Raw genomic sequence first — 19,546 nt, 5'->3', positions numbered from 1 at the left:
AACCCAAAAGATTTATTCAACAATTCAGCACACAGTCTAAACATTAGCCCATAGTACAGGATGCACAGTTACTCTTTGACAAAGCTGTAAGATAAATGACTAGGAAGAAGCCAAGATGTTGCACCAATACCCGACATGCCTCTCAAGCCCCATACACACACACACACACACACACAGTGGTACCTAGGGTTACATACACTTCAGGTTACAGACTCCGCTAACCCAGAAATAGTACCTCGGGTTAAGAACTTTGCTTCAAGATGAGAACAGAAATTGTGCTCTGGTGGTGCAGCGGCAGCAGGAGGTCCCATTAGCTAAAGTGGTGCTTCAGGTTAAGAACAGTTTCAGGTTGAGAACGGACCTCCAGAACAAATTAAGTACTTAACTCAAGGTACCACTGTATATATATGGGGTGGAACTGGTTATTCAAATGGTTCTCATGTGGTGTAGTGGTTAAGAGCGGTAGACTCGTAATCTGGTGAACCAGGTTTGCATCTCCGCTCCTCCACATGCAGCTGCTGGGTGACCTTGGGCTAGTCACACTTCTCTGAAGTCTCTCAGCCTCACCTACCTCACAGAGTGTTTGTTGTGGGGGAGGAAGGGAAAGGAGATTGTTAGCCACTTTGAGACTCCTTTGGGAAGTGATAATGCGGGATATCAAATCCAAACTCCTCCTCCTCCTCTTCTTCTTCTTCCTCCTATGAGGGTGTGTGTGATGGGCCGTCCTTGGCAAATGGACCTGAGTTCAGTGGCAGAGCAAGCCAATCGGGTGCCTGGGGTGGCGCGCGTGCCCTGCACCCAGGGGTGGGGCCAGCTGCCCATGGAGGCGGGGCCAGCCGGGGCAGGACGCTCCGTGGGGCCTCCAAGGGGTCTGCCTGCCTCCTCCCATTCAGCCCCCTACAGCTGATTTCTCCCCCAATGTAAGATGCTTGGAGACCCTATGAGTGGCATGCAACAAATTAAGTTCAATAAAACAAAGAAATAGTATTTGTTGTAAACCGCCTGGATAAACTAGATAACTTTCTGCATTGAAGTGGCACATATACGTTCTTAATAAATATAATAAGTATACACCTGAACAGTAAAGGAGATTCTAGAGCAGGTCACTATCCCAAGTACAGCCTATACAATGGCCAAGCAGGGCATCAATGAGCCCACCTGCTTCTGCAGTTTCCTTTGGACTGAAAAACACCTGGCCATAACCTTTCAGCTTTAGTGGCTCACAATTTGTGCATGCCTGTGCCCTATGGGGAAAATACCATTATGAAAAACCACCTGTCTCTTCCCTGCCCCAGCTAGGAAGGGCTGATGCTTTAAAAACATTCAATTTCCCTACCACTGACCAAACTATATGCACACGTCATTCTTCGTTGCCTCCATGGAAAACAGAAATTCACTTTCTCCCATGAATATTCTGTTTAAAGTACAACGAGGGAAGACATCAGCAGCAAGGACTTCAGGGTCTATGGATTGGAAAATGTGTTTTCTGCCAGCACTGAGTTTGTCCAGCTTCTAGAATATGATGGATGGAAAACTGCTGGTGCGTGATCTCAAAAGTTTCTACCTCATTGGCTGACCTTACCAGAAAGAAGTCAAATGCAGATCCTGGGGAAGAATCAACTTGAATTTGTATACCCTTTTCAGGGTTTGTACCAGCCGGCAACAAGATGACACAAAAAATAACAAAATCTAAGAATTAGTTCCACACCATGAATCCATTACGGTGCAATCCACATAAAATTAAATGTGGTCAAGAAATACTTCACACTTCAATTCTCCATTCAGCTGCAAATAATTATCAATTCAATTATCCATTACAATGGCCCTGTGAGATTCCGATATAGACTCTGGGAGACAGAGGGGAGATATACACCAGGAAGTTCCACTTTACGGTTCTCACAACTGAAAATAAACCCTGAGTATCTTAAAGCATTTTCTTTAAGAAAGAAGGAAAACCAATAGTCCTTTTTGGGGGGGAAGGCAAAGAAGGCCAAATTCCCCTGTGGGAAACCTACAAGGATCTGCATGCCAAGGGCAAGCTTGGCCAGAGGCAAAAATGAGCTGAGTAATGGATGCAAATTTGTACAGTAGGCTTTCGGCCATGCAAAACTTAGAGGTTTATATATACAGTCATACCTTGCTTCTTGATCGTAATCCGTTCCGGAAGTCCGTTCGACTTCCGAAATGTTCAAAAACCAAGGTGTGGCTTCTGACTGGCTGCAGGAGCTTACTGTACTCAATAATAATAATAATAATTTATTATTTATACCCCGCCCATCTGGCTGAGTTTCCCCAGCCACTCTGGGGGCTTCAAATTGAGTGTTAAAAACAACACAGTATTAAATATTAAAAACAGGGCTGCCTTCAGATGTCTCTTAAAGATAAGATAGCTGCTTATTTCCTTCACATCTGAAGGGAGGGCGTTCCACAGGGTGGGCGCCACTACAGAGAAGGCCCTCTGTACTCAAGCAGAAGCTGCATCAAGCAGAAGCTGCATCCTCTGTACTCAAGCAGAAGCTGCAAAAGCACCTCAGGAGGGTATGGAGCAAAGTCTGTGAGGGGTGTGGTTTGGGTAAGGGGCATGGCCCAGGATAAGACCAGGGCAGTGTTCGAAACTTGTGACCGAGGATGGCGTCGGAAGTCTCCACCATCTGGGGATCGTTGGATCTGGACTGTTTTCACACGCAAATTACCCCACCCTGTAGAATTCTGTCTGCTATGTTTTATCTGCACCATCGGAATGAATTTCTGGAACCAAAATTCTTTTTCTGTGCAGCCAGAGCAGGAGCAGCGCACAACTTTATAGCTAATTGTTGTTGCTTGTCTTTACTCACCCAACCCTACTCACAAGTTGTGAGCAATAGCATTCCATTAGGAACGGTCGGTGTCACCCTTAAGAAAAGGAGGTAGGAACAGGCCAAAGTATAAGTGGACTGTCCCTGGATCAAGTGACTTTTCTCCTCTGAGCTCTCAAAGTTCTTAACCTAGCTCAAGGTAGTCATCTGAACTAGAAGAAGAAGAAGAGTTTGGATTTGATATCCCACTTTATTACTACCCGAAGGAGTTTCAAAGCAGCTAACATTCTCCTTTCCCTTCCTCCCCCACAACAAACACTCTGTGAGGTGAGCGAGGCTGAGAGACTTCAGAGAAGTGTGACTGGCCCAAGGTCACCAGATTACGAGTCTACCACTCTTAACCACTACACCACACTAGCCAGATGTTTAAGTGAGAAGCAATCACAGCCAGTTCATCATTTGAAAAACAAGACTTTAAAGCCATCTGACTTCAAATTGCAACTAGACATTCTGTTCTGGCGACTATAACCTTGGTTTAAGGAGCCATTTGGAGCCTAGCTTATGGATCTGAATTTCTAACACTGGTCCTGAGGGCTGGCTAGAGAGGCCTGGAGGGCCGCATTCTGCACCAAAAATCCACACCCCGGGGGGAAAAGAAAAACAAGGCTGTAAGCAGCTGACAGGACAGGAGGAGCGGTAGCAAGAGGCAGGGCCTTAGGGAGAGCTCTGTGTGAAACTTGAGGGCACAGCCAGCCTGAGGAGAATCAAGGAGCAGAGAATCAGGCAGTAATGCTGGCCTCTCCACATGTTTCCCAACCCAGCCTGCTTCAAGAAGGGAAAACAATCAAAACCCTCCCAGGAATTACATTGCTTCCTCTTATCATATGTCGGTTCAAAGGTTGACAGCAGAGGGGTTCTCATGCTAGATGGAGCTAACTGACTCCCTTATTATTATACAGTGGTACCTCGGGTTAAGAACTTAATTCATTCTAGAGGTCCATTCTTAACCTGAAGCTGTTCTTAACCTGAAGCACCACTTTAGCTAATGGGGCCTCCCACTGCCACTGCACGATTTCTGTTCTCATCCTGAGGTAAAATTCTTAACCTGAGGTACTATTTCTGGGTTAGCAGAGTCTGTAACCTGAAGCGTCTGTAACCTGAAGCATCTGTAACCCGAGGTACCACTGTATACAATTGAAATCTAATAAACTGCCACAAGATTCGAGTGAATCACATCTGCAACCCAACTATTTTGATAGCAATGGCTCTATCAAGGAAGGGGAACTTGTGGCTCTGCGGATGTTTTTGGACTATAAATCCCATCAGCCTCAGCCAATGGTCAGGGATGAAAGAGTTGCAGTCTAGTAACACCTGAGGCCTAGAGGTTCCCCTTCCTGGGATTACCAAGCCTAAACACGTGGCGCTCTAGCAGTAGTCTATTCCTTCCCATGTACCCCAACTTCATCACCCTCCTCTTCCTCTTGAGGAAAGGACCCTCATTCTTTGTAAACTTCCATGTTAATACAAACAACAACACACACATAATTGGCTTCAAATAGAATCACAGAATTGTAGAGTTGAAAGGGACCAAGAGGGTCATCCTAGTTCTGCAACACAGGAATCTTTTGCCCAACGTGGGGCTCGAACCCACATCCCTGAGATTGAGAGTCTCGTGCTCGACTGACTGAGCTACCCAGTGAGAAGTGTAAGCTGAATGAATACTAGGTGAAATGGGCCAATGGCCTAACTCAGTATAGAACGGCTTCACATGGTCATAAAGTATCAGACTTCCAGTGCAATCCTAGGCATCTTTACTCAGAAGTAAGTCCCATTATGTTCAGTGGGGCTTCAACCCCTTTGTTTTCTTCTAGGTCCAGTGGTAAGGACTGCCTGAACCCTGTTCACTGAGATCATTAAGAGGAGCATTGTTAGTTGTCCCTTGCGCCATGGTGCCTGACTAGCGTCTACTAGATGTTGGGCATTTAGTGTCGCTGGTCCCAGGCTGTGGAGCATTCTTCCAGCAGAGATTCAGAAGGCATCTTTGACTCTCAGGAATCTCTTAGAAGACTTGCTGACTTTTTAACGCCACTGCTTAAAACACTTCAGACCAACCAATTATTTTAATGATTGCTTTTCACTTTCTTAAACGACGTTTTATGTTTCACTGCTGTATACCACCCCTGATATTGCAGTATATAAATGGTGGTATATAACTACTTTTACAAATAAATAAAACGTTCCTCTATTAGTCTTTTAAAATCGAATATAAAGACACACACACACACACACACACACACGGTGTAACCACCTAGTACATTGGTACCTCGGGTTACATACGCTTCAGGTTACAGACTCTGCTAACCCAGAAATAGTGCTTCAGGTTAAGAACTTTGCTTCAGGATGAGAACAGAAAACATGCTCCAGTGGCGTGGCGGCAGCAGGAGGCCCCATTAGCTAAAGTGGTGCTTCAGGTTAAGAACAGTTTCAGGTTAAGTACGGACCTCTGGAACGAATTAAGTACTTAACCCGAGGTACCACTCTACATCCCTAAAGGTGAGGCTCTGTAATGCGCCTTAGAAGATGTACCTACCAGGACGATCAGTTGACAATGATGATATATAATTATGTGGGTTCTTTTCTTACTTGTGTCAAAAAGCAGCTGATATGCTAATGAATATTCTGAATGCCAATTAAAGACACTTCTTTTTTTAACCTTAGACAAAGATGGCAGGGCATGCTTTTCAGTTATTTTAATTTTAATTGTCACTTAACAGAAACCAATCTGTTGTGCATCTGATGCTGAGGAACCTAAGTGAAGAGGGGAAATGGGAAAGATCAGCTGGGGGGAAAATGTCAATTGCTTAAAAAAAACAACAAAGAGGAAAGAAGACTGCAATCTTATGCGCACAGAATAGTACAACATAGAAAATATGTACATGTCTTCCAGTAGGTGGGAAGTCTTTTAGATAGGTTAGGAAAAGAAAGCTATTGAATCCGATCAATATAGCTTTTGTATCATAGCTTTTTGTATCAGGTCTGTAACAGTTAGTTGTGCCCTGGCATTAGGAGTGTTTGTCACAAAAGAACTACCTGCCTCCTTGGAAGGTTGATGAACATGAGGAAATAACAGAACAAACCTTACAACTGTAATGCTGTATGATTTCTCTGTGTACGAGCAGATTCTGCACAGAGTTTGAGAATTGGTGCCCTATTCATCATTTTTAGCCATTGCATTTATTAGCAAGTCACAAAAAATGATGCACATTATTTTGGAATCCATATATTTGGAAAGGGGAAAAGACGACGACTGCCCTTCTGTTCAGTCCAAATCATCTATATAAATACAGTACTGTGAACCACCCTAGCAACTGTTTCTATAGACAATGAGCTTTCAGATTTGAAGACCACGGCAAGGTATTAGGGCATCTTACCAACTTAATGTATCTGAGATGGCAGGGATGATATTCCCTCTGCAGTGTCAGCTGCAACAGCTTTTGCCTTTAAAACCCTAAATGTTTTTAGGACTGGAATACCTAAATAATGGACTCCCTATCTCAGGAAGTAAGCAATGTGGTTTCCTGCTGATATTGTTGGATTACAGCTCTCAGCAACCCTGAACAGCGGCCAAACGTGGTGGACAGGGCCTTTTCTGATATGGCACTCAGGAATGTGGAACTCTCTGCTCCAGGAGATTACGCTATCTCTTCCTACTTAGCAAGTGTTCCATTGCTGTCTGGAAAAAAAAGTCACTTTCTGCAATGTAGATTTGTTTCAGCCCTACTGTTTTTAGGTTTCATCAGTTTAAATGTTTTATTGCTGCTTCCTGTATTCTGTTGTAGCGATCCACTTTTGTTTTTGATGGTACTGACTATTGGTATAAATATTTTTATTTGCTGTGGACTCCTCCATTTTAATATAAATAAATGAACTTTAAAAACTGCTCACCTCACACTCACACCCTGCAATAAACCAAGTTACTCACTTTGATGCAAGAGTTTTGCAGAATTAATAAGTAACTAAATATCTGTGATTAGAATACCAGTTATCACTGGTCTTTGTTTCAGCAAAATAGCTGCAGAGTTCAAAGTCCACAAACCAGTTTACTTACACACACACACACACACACACACACACACACGATTTCACCCAATGGATAATAGTTTGACCAGGAAATGATCTACATAAAGCATTTTCCACAAGGCAATTTTGTTAAAACAGACATAAATTCACTTGCCATAAAGTATTATTTATTTTGGTTACATTTGTTTCTCTTTCTTTGCAACATTCAGACATCACCACAGACAATACTTTGTTGCATATGAGCTTGTGGTGGGGGAAAAATAAGCCACAATCCTTGGATCAGTGTTACATCCAAACCAGGAGTCATGGTTTGTTCTGCTCTAAACAAACGGCAACCAATAAGCCAAGAAAACCTTGGCTTATCATTGTAGATTGTTTGGAACAAAACAAATCACAGTCCCTACTTCAGAAGTAATGTTAATCTGAGGGCCATGGTTTGTTTCTTCCCAATGTGAGCGGAAAGAAGAAAAGCAGGCAAGTTGGCTTATGCACATCAAACCATTAGCTATGGTTTACTGCAGGGCCAGCCTTATCATCAGGCAGAATGAGGCAGCTGCTTCAGGCAGCAGATGATGAGGGACTTGGAGCAGAAAGAGTTGCGTGAGTCGTACGGAGTGCCCCGTGTTCCCTAAGCTAGCACTCAAGTTTGGTGAAGGATGCTCTCCATCACCTGTGATGATGTCAACTAGAATCTTGCTGGCTTTGGAAGGGGCCATGCATTAGCTTGTGACAGGAGCAAGACTGCAGTAAATCACACCGAGAAAGTTGGAGTTCACGTTTATTAGCAAGGAGAGGATCTAACACAGGAGTGTCAATGAGCACAGCAGTTCTTCATAGGTTTCCCCCCATGAAGCAGTTGCTGAGACTGAAGGTCCCCACTTCCCCACAGCTGCCTAAGTCCCTTCCTCTCCAAGGGTTTTCCCAAGCAATCTGAGACTGTGCCTGTGTGAAGCTAATCTCTTCATGCCTCTCCTGGTTCTGGAGACCAGCAAGGGATGGAAGCTTGCCACAGCAGGAGAATATACCCATGCCTCTTCACCAGCCTGACTCATCTCTGCCTCTTGTGCTCCGTCATTCCACTCTCCTACTTCAGTTTCTGATTCTGGACTTCTCTCTGCGACAGACCCCGCTCACTAAACCCTGTTTTCAGCTTCCGACACCTCCTCCCAGTCTTCTCTCTCTTACCACACATCACCGTCCCATCACCAATCCCCTGGCTCTGAGCCTTCTTCCCCAGGTGATTCCTCTCACCATTCCTCTGCATCCAACCAGTCTGTGACGTCTTGTGTTTTGGCTCAGGCAGATAAATGTCTTGGTCCAGCCCTGACTAACCTGATGTCTGAAAGTGGCCAAGGCTATAGTAGAATCTGTGCTAGAGCTATCAGGTGGATAAAGGCATTTCTGCCAATCTACATTACAAATACAGGAGGGATCCAGCTATCTTGTAAATATGTGTGTATATTTATTGTCTAAAGCAGCCTACCTCAACTTCCTGACAACCTGATGCTTTGAACTGTAATACCCCTCAGCCCCAGCCAGCATGACCAATGGTCAGTGATAAAGGGAGCTGTGGTCCAACAACATACGGAGGGCATCAAGTGTTTTAGGGTTCTAGCTACATTGAAAGAGCTTCCAGTTTCATAGCAGCCTTATCTGGTTGGGTAGATAAACATCAATAATAATGCATTGCCTAATTTACCACTCAAACTGTGCAGGTAAGCTCTTGTTATGAAAAGGAAGCATGAGCTTATCGAAGGCCAACTCGATCATTGGCACCAGAGGCCAAAGCTTTCATCTGCTCTGGAACAGAGGAAGCAGCAGGTGGACACTATCATAAAACATTAGGAGAAACGTCCTCACAGTACGAGCTTTGAACACCGGCTTGGAAGATGGTGAGCTCTCCTTCACTGGAGATGTTTAAGCAGAGACTGCACGGGCATTTTATTTAGTAAATAAAAAAGCCCTAAATGGCCTCGGTCCTGTATACCTGAAGGAGCATCTCCACCCCCTAGTGTGCAGCCCGGACACTGAGATCCAGCGCCGAGGGCCTTCTGGCGGTTCCCTCATTGCGAGAAGTGAGGTTACAGGGAACCAGACAGAGGGCCTTCTCGGTAGTGGCGCCCACCCTGTGGAACACCCTCCCTTCAGATGTGAAGGAAATAAGCAGCTATCCTATCTTTAAAAGACATCTGAAGGCAGTCTTCTTCAGGGATGTTTTTAATATTTAACACTGTACTGTTTTTAACACTTGATTGGTAGCCACCCAGAGTGACTGGGGAAACTCAGCCAGATGGGCGGGGTATAAATAATAAATTATTAGTAGTAGTAGTAGTAGTAAAAATTGTTAGCTGCTTTTCAAAATAACTGTGTTTTCCCAGGCGGCTTGCACTCAGTGGCATAGCATGGGAAGGGCTATAGGGGCGGTTGCCCCATGGACAAAATTGTTAAGGGTGCAAAATTTCAGTACCCAGTGCTGCCTTAATACAGCCGCACACTTCCATCACTAGGCTCCGTTGAAACGGATTCCCCATGTGAACCAGGAAGTGACCTTGCCAGGCAATGGATGATGCGGACACGGTTAGGCAGTTGAATGCGCATGCGTACTCCAGTTATTTAACCCCTCCTTCACACAGCCCTGGGCTCTGGCAACCCATGCTCTACCACTGCTAGTGATGTCTGATAAAGCCAGCAAAAAACGTAGTCAATGTCACAATAACACAACACACAAGAATAATAAGCAGAAAACAGGACAGTCACAAAATTCTTCCAGCAAGTCACCATAGAACAGAAACTAAACCAGTCAGGCATGCCTTGGGCAGTGGGGTGGACTAGATGAATCAGAGGATCCCTTCCAACTCCACGACTCAGTTTTTATGAATTGTTATGTTCTTACAAGGAACTGAAATGTACCATTCTGAAGGTGTCACAATAGCTTAAAAATACCTAATTGCGAATATATAGAGTAGACATAGCCTGCTCATGCGTTTAATAGGCTGCCTAACAAAAAGCTCAACAGGAGCAGTGTCTGTCACAGCAGCAGAAACAGCTGGATCTGTTTGAATTTGTTCCTGCAACACAGTCGTTAAAAATACAGTATTATTCTGTGGGGTCTCTCTTTCTCTGACTTCATGGATAGGAAAAGGTTTTCACAGGGAAGCTGTCATATGCCAGGTGAGAAGATTCATCCCCGTCTAGCCCAATGCTGTCTGCCCTGATTGGCGGTGGCTCTCCAGGGAGTCAGGCAGATAGTCTTACCTATCACCTGCCACCGTAGCCTTTTTAATTGCCGGTGCCAGGGATTGAACCCAAGTCCATCTGCACATGGAGCTCTGGTCTCCTGCTCAGCAGGCAACAGTGGAGAGAAGCAGAGGAGGACTCCATCCCAGCTTTCTATGGAAGCACTGGGATCTTCTTCACAAAATACCTATAATACCCTGGCTCTTAGATGTGCCACACTTAAGGCTGGCTCACACATGTACACGCATCCCTTGGTTTTTGGCAGCTGGTTGCGCAAACCAACTTCGCAAAAAAATAAATAAATAAAATTCACTGTGTTTAAAATGCTATGAGAGTCCTCCATGGAAGAGAATTATCTCATTGACAGCCCATTCATGTTTGGAGATCATTAAAGTTACAGTCATCGAGTGATAAACCTGCACACAATCCTATGCGTGCCTAGTAAGAAAAGAGAAATGTCTGCATTTTTCAGAGAACAGACCTTATTTGCATGTTCTGGATCAATAAGCACTTATCTTTCAGAGTTCACGCTTCTCCACACATTGCAATGCAGTTTGTGGCTCAACCAAAAATGCATATTGAAATGTACTGTTTTAGGGCAAAAGGCATGCAAAAATGTGGTTTGTGTGTGCGCATGCATTTAGATAAGACTGCAGATTGATGAGGTAAGGACTGATTGAATGAGCACAACCAAAATAGACACGGGCTGAAAAAAGACTTGGGTCATCCATTGTAACTCAAAAGCATGTCCTGTTGAGTTCAATGGAGCTTACTCTCCTGTAAGTACACACAGGATGAGTGATGCCATGTGTTTGTGGGAGGTTTATTGCATATATTTTTGAGAGATACCGGTACCAACTGGCTGGTTGGGACTTCCATTGTGAAGAAGAAAAGGGAAAGGTCCCATCCTTTGCTTTGCCCTTTGTCTTGGGGACAGAACTTCCAAAATGACAACCGGTGGGGTAGAGAGCAATCATAATTATAGTATGTCCCCAGATTTCCCACTGGCTGCCTCCTTGATGGATTCAAAGAGAAGGTTCAGAACCAGAAGCAATTTAATCATGGTCTTATAAGTGCGTGTGAAGGGAGAAAATGCCCTATAGGAGAGGCCTGTTCCTATCTAGCAGACAAAGGCATAACAAGATCAAATAGGAGGAAATTGCGGCAGCGATGTTCCAAGTGGGTATATTTTTAAACAGGGCTAATTAGACAACGGTTCAAAAATGTAGGGGAATGGGGTAGTGCCTCCCTTTGCTAAGAATCTTTTAAAACTCAGGACCTGCAGACCTATGGCAGCTCAACCTTGTTACTACCTTACGTGTTCTTGTGTTTTTGTATTGTGAGCTGCCCTGTGGCCCTTGGATGAAGGCCGGTTTAGAAATGTAATAATAATGGTAATGATAATAACCTCACCTCTGCAGGTTGGGAGGTCTCTTGCCAGCTCAGTGTTTCAAAAAAAATCAAGGAACACTGCAGAGAAAACACAAACTGTTCCAGGAAGCTGCAGTGTTCCAAAATATGTTGACGTTTGGCTGTTATTGAGAAAGCAGAGAGGAAAATAATAATAATAATAATAATAATAATAATAATAATAATAATAAAAAAGAAACGATCTTAAAATGAAACTATTCAGATTCTTCTGGGGGAAGACAGATCTGTGTTTAGTTTCATTAGTACTCCAAATATTTAAGAGTAGGCCTGAAACATCTACTGTTTCAACTGGCCTTCAAGTCAAAGCTGGACATCTGCCTAGGAAGCTCATGATTCGTTCAAGTTCTAGTTGCCAATTAATTACAATTACTATGCTATTATTATAATTTCTAGAGTATAATCGACGGGCACGATGCTTTACAAAGTACAAGAGGACAGGTCCCTGCCTCAAGGAACTTACAATCTATATAATTCACTGCATTGGGGTGGGGAAGAAGAGGAGGGAGGTGAATTCAGCGGTGAACAGGGAAAGAATCTGCATTATTTCAGGCACACATGCTTAGGGTTAAACTGCAATCAGATACCCACTTCTCTATGAGTAAAACCCATTGACCTCAATGGGACTTTATTTCTGAGTAAACAACCCCTGGATGGTTAAGTCCAGTCAAAGGCAACTATGGGGTTGCGACGCTCATCTCACTTTCAGGCCAAGGGAACTGGTGTTTGTCCACAGACAGCTTTTTGGGTCATATGGCCAGCAAGACTAAACCGTTTCTGAAGCAATGGGACACCGTGACAGAAACCAGAGCGCACGGAAACGCCGTTTAGCTTCCTGCCGCAGTGGTACCTATTTATCTACTTGCACTGGCGCGCTTTCGAACTGCTTGGTTGGCAGGAGCTGGGTCAGAGAAATGGGAAATCACTCTGTCGTGGGGATTCAAACTGTTGACTTTCTGATGAGCCAGCCCAAGAGGCTCAGTGGCTTAGACCACAGTGCCACCCGCGTCCCCTAAAAAAACAGCCAAATACAGCAATCGCTGTACTATCAAACACAATGGCACATAAATAAAGCAAATGACAACAAATTCATCAAAACGATTCATGCAATTCAATAAAATCATAGTAATTCAAAAGATCAGAAAATACCACAAATCATTCATCAAAATGATTAATACAATGCAACAGTGTCGTGGCAAATTTCCCTTTCATCTGCCTTGTGTTGATACGTGTCTACATTTCTGTCCCAACACAGCTAAGGCTCACCGTTTCTTTCCCAATCCTCTTGTGCTTATTTGCTCTTTAGCCATCAGCCACCAGTCACTGCTCTGGTAGCAGATTCCCACCCGGTTTCCAGCCAATTAATGCAACCACAAAACCAGCCTTCCTTCACAACGTAGAGTCAGCAAATCTGGGCAAGACTCAGCACCCAGTAAAGTGGTTGCACTTCCTCTGGGCAGCCATCTGGCAATTCAGCCTCACTTAGAGAGAGCCGCTGAGAGCAAGTTGCATTGCAAGCAGGCGAAGCGTGTGGCCAGGGGCTCCAGATGGACCCACTGCATGCCAAAATCTGCAAGGATCCGCTCAGCTCAGGTGCCAATTCAGTCCTGGAGAATTAGTCCTTGTCTGAAGACCTTCGGGGGCAGAATGTCTCTGCTCCAACATGCAACAATGTTCCAGGACAGAACTGGGAATCTGTGGCCTTCCAATGTTGTGGGATGACAACTCCCATCTTCCCTGTTCCGATCCTAGAACAATAGGAATGTGTCTGTACCCTGCACAACCCCCTCAGTTTGGCATGGACCCATCATCACCATATGGGACAATTGAGAACATCTGTATAAATCACTAACAACCCATCTCTTGGATCTCCCAAACTTGGGTCTTCAGCTGTTTTTGGACTACAACTCCCACAATCCCTGACCACTGCTAGCTAGGGATGATGGGAGTTGTATTCTAACAACAGCTGGAGGCCCAAATTTGGGGAAGCCTATGCAAATTGGATTGTATCAGTTCAGGTCTGTTGCGTTTATGTAAGGCTGGGGAGGAAAATTGTTCCAGTTCAAGTTTAAAGGCAAACATACCAAGTCTGCACCTTCTGAAACATCACACCAACTGAAACACAGCCATGCGTCAATATTCTCACTTCCTGGAATGTTGCAGTCCGGTTCTCCAGCCAAGCAATGTGTATAGAAATGCACATACTAGGGGGAAATGTGCATTAGAATCCACAGATTTGAGAAAATTACGTGCAAAAAACACCTTGCATGAGGGGAAACGTGTTTGGAGACATTTGCTGGTGAATTTTCACACGTCCTTTAATGTGCAAATTGATTGGAAATGTGGGAAATGACCTAGGATTGGGGGGAAAATGCAAAACACAGAGCAAAACCAAAACTTACAAATCCACCCATCCCTGCTATTATTTCACATGCTCAAATGCTCCCTGAAATGGATGAAGAAGGATCTGTACACATGCAAAAGAAGAGATCAAAAGAAAGGCTGGGCTTTTCATTGAATGCAAATCACTTTGTTGAAATTGGAGAAGTGACTCAAATTCCATTGACTAGAACCCTTCTCCCTAACACCCAGTTTCCCTGTGAAATTGAGGGTTAAGGTGAGATTGAGTTACCGGCCCGAAGTCACCTAGCGGGTTTTAGGCCCAGTAGGGGTTTGAACCCTGCTCTCTCCTCCCAACACCCTTCAGCATTCTCACAGAATTAGGTGACTGCCAGGCCATTTCCTTTGCCTTCTACAAAATATGGAAGAGTGAAGGGCACAGGGGAAGGAGGGAGCTTTCTCTTTTCTTTCTAATTCTAGTTATTTTGCTTCTCTGCAGACAGAGGGTCCGAGATAGTCTTGCCTGCCTTGCCAGTGTGGTGTAGTGGTTAAGAGCGGTAGATTCGTAATCTGGGGAACCGGGTTCGCGTCTCCGCTCCTCCACATGCAGCTGCTGGGTGACCTTGGGCCAGTCACACTTCTTTGAAGTCTCTCAGCCCCACTCACCTCACAGAGTGTTTGTTGTGGGGGAGGAAGGGAAAGGAGAATGTTACCCGCTTTGAGACTCCTTAAAGGGAGTGAAAGGCGGGATATCAAATCCAAACTCTTCTTCTTCTTCTTCTTCCCTACATCGCGAGTATTGCTGCAATTTCAGGTTGCCTAAAGCTATAATAGTAGGTTAAGGGGAAAGCGCCGCCATCTTCCCTTCAACTTTCCCAGGCCCACCAGCCTCTTTCTGGGACATACCTGGAAGGACATGTATTATAGCTTATAGTTTGCAGTCTGGGGATAGGTACTGCCTGTCCAATTGTGAACCACTCTGAGATCTACGGGTATAGGGCGGTATACAAATTTAATAAATAATAATAATGCCTGTCAAACGAATCACAGCTGAACAGCAAACTCAAAAAATACGAATTTTTTAATCTTTCAGAAGACTTGTTATCAGCCGGAAGAGAGAAGAAACCACAATATTATATGCTTGTCTAAGGAGTCCTGTTATGCATAAGGAACCAACGGGAACAGTTCTTTGGGGAAGCCCCCAGACCAGCCCAAGCCATTTTGCCGCCCAAGGCACAAGACAAGATGCCACCTTTACCTACTCCATGCACAGAAGCAAACCAGACTGGCAGCTGATGTTTGGTTCAACGCTGGAGATGCAATTGTGTTCTCTATAGCACCCAAGGTCAGTGGGATAGTTCTGGGGAGCACAGAGCACATACAGCTGCGTCCTTTACCTGCCCCTCTGCATCTGCCGCCTGAGACAGCTGCCTCACTCTGTCTAATAGCAGGGCTTCCTTGGGACAGAAAAATCGCTCAATGGCAGAGTACCTGCTTCGCATAAAGAAGACCCGGCAGGGGGCAGACCTTGGTAATATGGTGCCGGGCTTTGGGAAGAAGCCACGATGCTCTGGCAGGGTTCTGGAGCCTTCCCATCTCCTTCCCAAAGCTGGGTAAGAGCAAACTAGGCTTTGGGAAGGACCCTGTCAGAGCCCTCATGCCTCCTTCCTGAAGCAAGCACTTACTAAGCTTTCGGAAGGTGGCGGGAAGGCACCCTCTCAGCTTGGCAGCCTGTAAAAGGGTCCCAGACTGTAGGAGAACCATTGCTTCCGAGAATTGACAACACTGAGCAAGGTAAACAATGTGGCCTATACAGTAGTACCTCGGTTTACAAACAGTCCTGTTTATGAACTATTCAGTTTCCGAACTCCGCAAAACCGGAAGTAGTGTTCCGGTTTGCGTACTTTACCTCGGTCTACAAACAGTAGCCGAACGGTGGAAGGGCACTGGCAGTGGGAGGCCTCATTAGGGAAAGCGTGCCTCGGTTTAAGAATGGATTTGGTTTAAGAACGGACTGCAGGAACGGATTAAGGTTGCGAACGGGATCCATTCCGGAGGCCCGTTCGCAACATAAAAAGAGCGCAAGCCGCAGCAGCACGTCTGCATACGCATGGGTTGCGATTTGCTGCTTCTGCACATGCGTGTGACGTCATTTTGCGCTTCTGCGCATGCACGAGCAGCGAAACCCGGAAGTAACCCTTTCCAGTACTTTCGGGTTGCCGCGGGACGTAACCTGAAAGAACGTAACATGAAGCGGACGTAACGTGAGGTATGACTGTATTGTATATCTTCCTGTGCTCCCCTTTCTTTCAGCAAAAGCACTAAAAGCATCTGTCTGTTCTCCTGGCAACCCTGTTGGGACAGTGAACATGATAAGGCAGCCACCTCACACAGGCTAGTCATATACCCTCGCACCCTGCTTAGGCCTTCTCCCTACGACCCGGCCAGGGGGAGTCAACATGGCATCCATACAGCTGTCTCTGGACTACAGCTCCCATCAGCCCCATCCAGCTTGGCCAATGCTGAGGGGACTGACAGTCATGGCTAAGCATTGCAGAGCTATCTGAAAATCAATGAATGAAAAATGGAGGGGGCAGGGGAAGAGTACCAGTATACACGCAGGCTGGCAGGGGAAACAGAAAATGCGGGGGATGCAATTTTTTGGCACAAATATAGATACCCCACGCTCCATCCACAACACCCCCCCAACAACAATCAGTGGCAGCAGGAGCCACCCAAACCGTACGTGTGAATTAACGAAAGATGCCACAAGGCTTGTTTTCTGTTGTCTTGTTTTCCCCGTCACCTGTACTGAGGAAGTATTTCGGTGCTGTGACAGTGGTGTTGCTATGGCAATGACTCTTCTATCTACTGGATTGAGTCGGGAGGGGGCACCCTGCACAATCAGAACACACTGCAGCAGTGTGATAGAGGGCAGGATCCGGAGGGAAGTTCTGCTTCACACATTCCTCTGCAGCTCCCATTCATCTCAACAAACTTGATGCCAAAGAGAAGCTTCTGGACTCTGTCCAGATATTTTTAACCATTTGTCAGCAAAAAGCCTCTGAAGTGGGCATATTGCAAATCCATTTTTTTATTATAAAAAATTAATACATCTGTTTGTTGGCAGTTCTCCTCCCTACCTTATCTTTTAAAAGGCAGTATTGAAAAACACCTCCGTCAAATGAAATGTAATTAAGTCAATAAACCAAGAGTTAAAATGCCCTTCTTGGGACATGTGTCTATTACCTAGTCTGTTGTTCAGCTTTTGTTACAGACAAGCCACCACTTGGAAACAGGAAGAAGAAACTCAATGTGTTTGTTTGAAGGTAAAGAAGCAAAACTTCGCACCTTCCCTTAACCCTATCCTCCATTCATTCTGAACAACGACAAATGAGGGTGTCCCTTTTTGTCCAGTCTCCAAAATGGCTATGGTGGTGCAATTGCTAAGGTTTGCTCTAGAAAGTGGTGGTTTTTATTTGCCAATTTTACAAAGGGTGCATATGGAAGATGATTGCTGTTCTTGAGACTAAATGTATTCCCAAGGTAAAGCTGCGTTCACACGAAGGAAGGCAAGGCTATCAGCTACTCCTGTGAGAGTTAGAATCTCTCCCCTGTTTTGTGCTTACAGACTCTTGAACTTGCACTTCTAAACAGGCAAAGCAGAACAGTGGTGTATGTGCTCTGGAGAACACCTGGGTTGGTGCAGGCCTCAATTTACCTTGACTTCCGGCAAGATCAGAATCGTAGTTAAAAAGGATTGAGAGCCTGGAAGGATCATTTGTGCAAAAGTAGCCTAAGAAGCAGCTGGCCTCTTGAAAGCACCAGGGCCTCTCGCCCTGACCTTGCGTCTGGGAAAAGTTCCCTCAAGTGCTTTATTTTCATAATAAATTATCCAGCCATCAAAGCAGCTCGTAAACAGTTAGTACACATGTCACGCATCTGGGCTTCAATCCAGTCCCCTTCGTTTGTTCCCTCTTCCCCAAGGCAATTCTCATTGGATGTCTCTTCCAATTCCTTTCTAGGGGAGAATAGCAATCCTAAAGGCATCAAAGCTTTTATGGGATGTAACTAATAATACCATCATAATTTGAGTTGGCCATTGACCTGATTTAATTTTTGGTGCATGCAAACTGAAGATCACTTGAAGGAGAGGACTGACCCCCTTTTAAAATAAACACATTTGCCCATCACTCCCATACCAAAAACACACGTGCAACTTTTTTTTCTTCGTTTCTCCCTACAAAGACCAGTAAAACTACATATCTGCAAAGAAGATATTAGGGTTGAATGTGCCTGAAATGAATGCAACCACGGCCAGGGCAACTGAACTTATCTGCAAAGTTGACCTATTATTAGTAAGTGGTTTCTTCCTATCAAAGCGGGATTTCTATAATACTATTTACATTTTTAGAAGGGGAGAGAAACGATGAAAACAAGACTGGCGAGGAAGGGGTTTGGATGCCATTTCTTCCATTAGGCGCAGCGCGATCCTAAGCCTATGCCAATTCCGCCGTGCTTATGGCCGTGGCCACGCGCTTTTCGGCACGTTTCCTTGGAAGAATGAATTACTCTCCAGTTACGCGAGCGCCTAGGAGTAATCCAGTCAACGTATATTTGAGACGCGGCAGGATTTTTATCAGGATCCTCACCGGCCGCCGCCTGCAACCTGCATTGCCCCAACGCAAGCGCAACTCCCCGAGCCTCCGCTTACCTTCCGCAGCCAGGGGGAAGCAGCAGCGGCCGCCGCCGCAGCACCGGCAGCCAGGAGAGATGACCTTGCAGAGAAATTCCTCATCGGAGCAGCAACCGAGCAGCTTTCCCCGCTCGCAGCCTGGCGCGTAAAAACGCAGACGGAAAGAACCCTCCAGGTCGCGATCCAGGCGCCCAAGCGGCCAGGATGGATCTCAACGCGGGCGAAACCCGGAAAGCCTCGTCTACGAAGGCTCGGATTTTGAGGGAAAACCCACCGTGGGGAGAAGGAGCCACAAGTCGAAAGCGGAGGCGAAGCCGGGAACGCCGCGGCTGCTTGGGTGGCTCCGGCTCCTCCCGGCGCGCATTTGGCGCTGTTGCAGAGGGCGGCGCAGGTGCCTCCTGGGGGGGCGTTTCTAGGCTTGGCCGGGCGGACGGGGAGGCGGCTGCTTCCGCTGCCTGCAGCTCCCGCAGCGGTTGTGCCTGCGACCGCCTTCGGAGCAGCCGCTCCTCCAAGGTGGCCCGCGATGTGGCAAGGCGAGAGGGAGCCGCGCGCCCGCGCCCGCGCGTCACAGGCGCGCGTTGCTGGCTGCGCCGGCAAGGAGTCGGGGCATTCAGAGCAGCCCCGGGAGGCGGAGCAGGAAGGCCTCTCGCCCCGGTTGCCTCTCCGCCCGACGCATTTCTCAAAGAGCTTCCTGCTGCGGGAGAGAGGAAGACACAGTAGCTGAAGTTTCCGCCCGTCTGGGGCCAGGTTTTCGTTCCTCCCCGCCAAGTGCCGTCCAGACTCGCCCTTCTCTTCGTTCCCATTTATTGGGGGGCAGCTCAGTTGTAACCTCTCTTGGACGCCAGAGATTGGCAGCAATGGAAACGAGGAGAGTGCTCCTGCCCATGTGCAGAGTGTTATCCAGAGCCAGCACGCCCAGTTTAGAGTAGACGGCTCAGTGCAGGCAGCGTCCAGCGGACGGGAAACCTGG

General features: G+C 46.1%; 1 protein-coding gene across 1 annotated transcript in view; it reads right to left on the bottom strand.

Annotated features, from left to right (window-relative positions):
- GPRIN3 (GPRIN family member 3) overlaps positions 1-19,090 on the bottom strand; it is a 41,339-nt gene extending 22,249 nt beyond the window's left edge. The window contains exon 1 of the mRNA XM_053404089.1: positions 18,595-19,090. The gene's annotated coding sequence lies outside the window, so the exon portion shown is untranslated. The remainder of the gene's footprint in view (positions 1-18,594) is intronic.
- Positions 19,091-19,546: the final 456 nt, after the last annotated feature.

This window comes from Podarcis raffonei, chromosome 9, assembly GCF_027172205.1.
Source record: "Podarcis raffonei isolate rPodRaf1 chromosome 9, rPodRaf1.pri, whole genome shotgun sequence".
NCBI lineage: Eukaryota > Metazoa > Chordata > Lepidosauria > Squamata > Lacertidae > Podarcis > Podarcis raffonei.
Note: the sequence above shows the minus strand (reverse complement) of the source record. Positions and strands in the feature narration are given on the sequence as shown.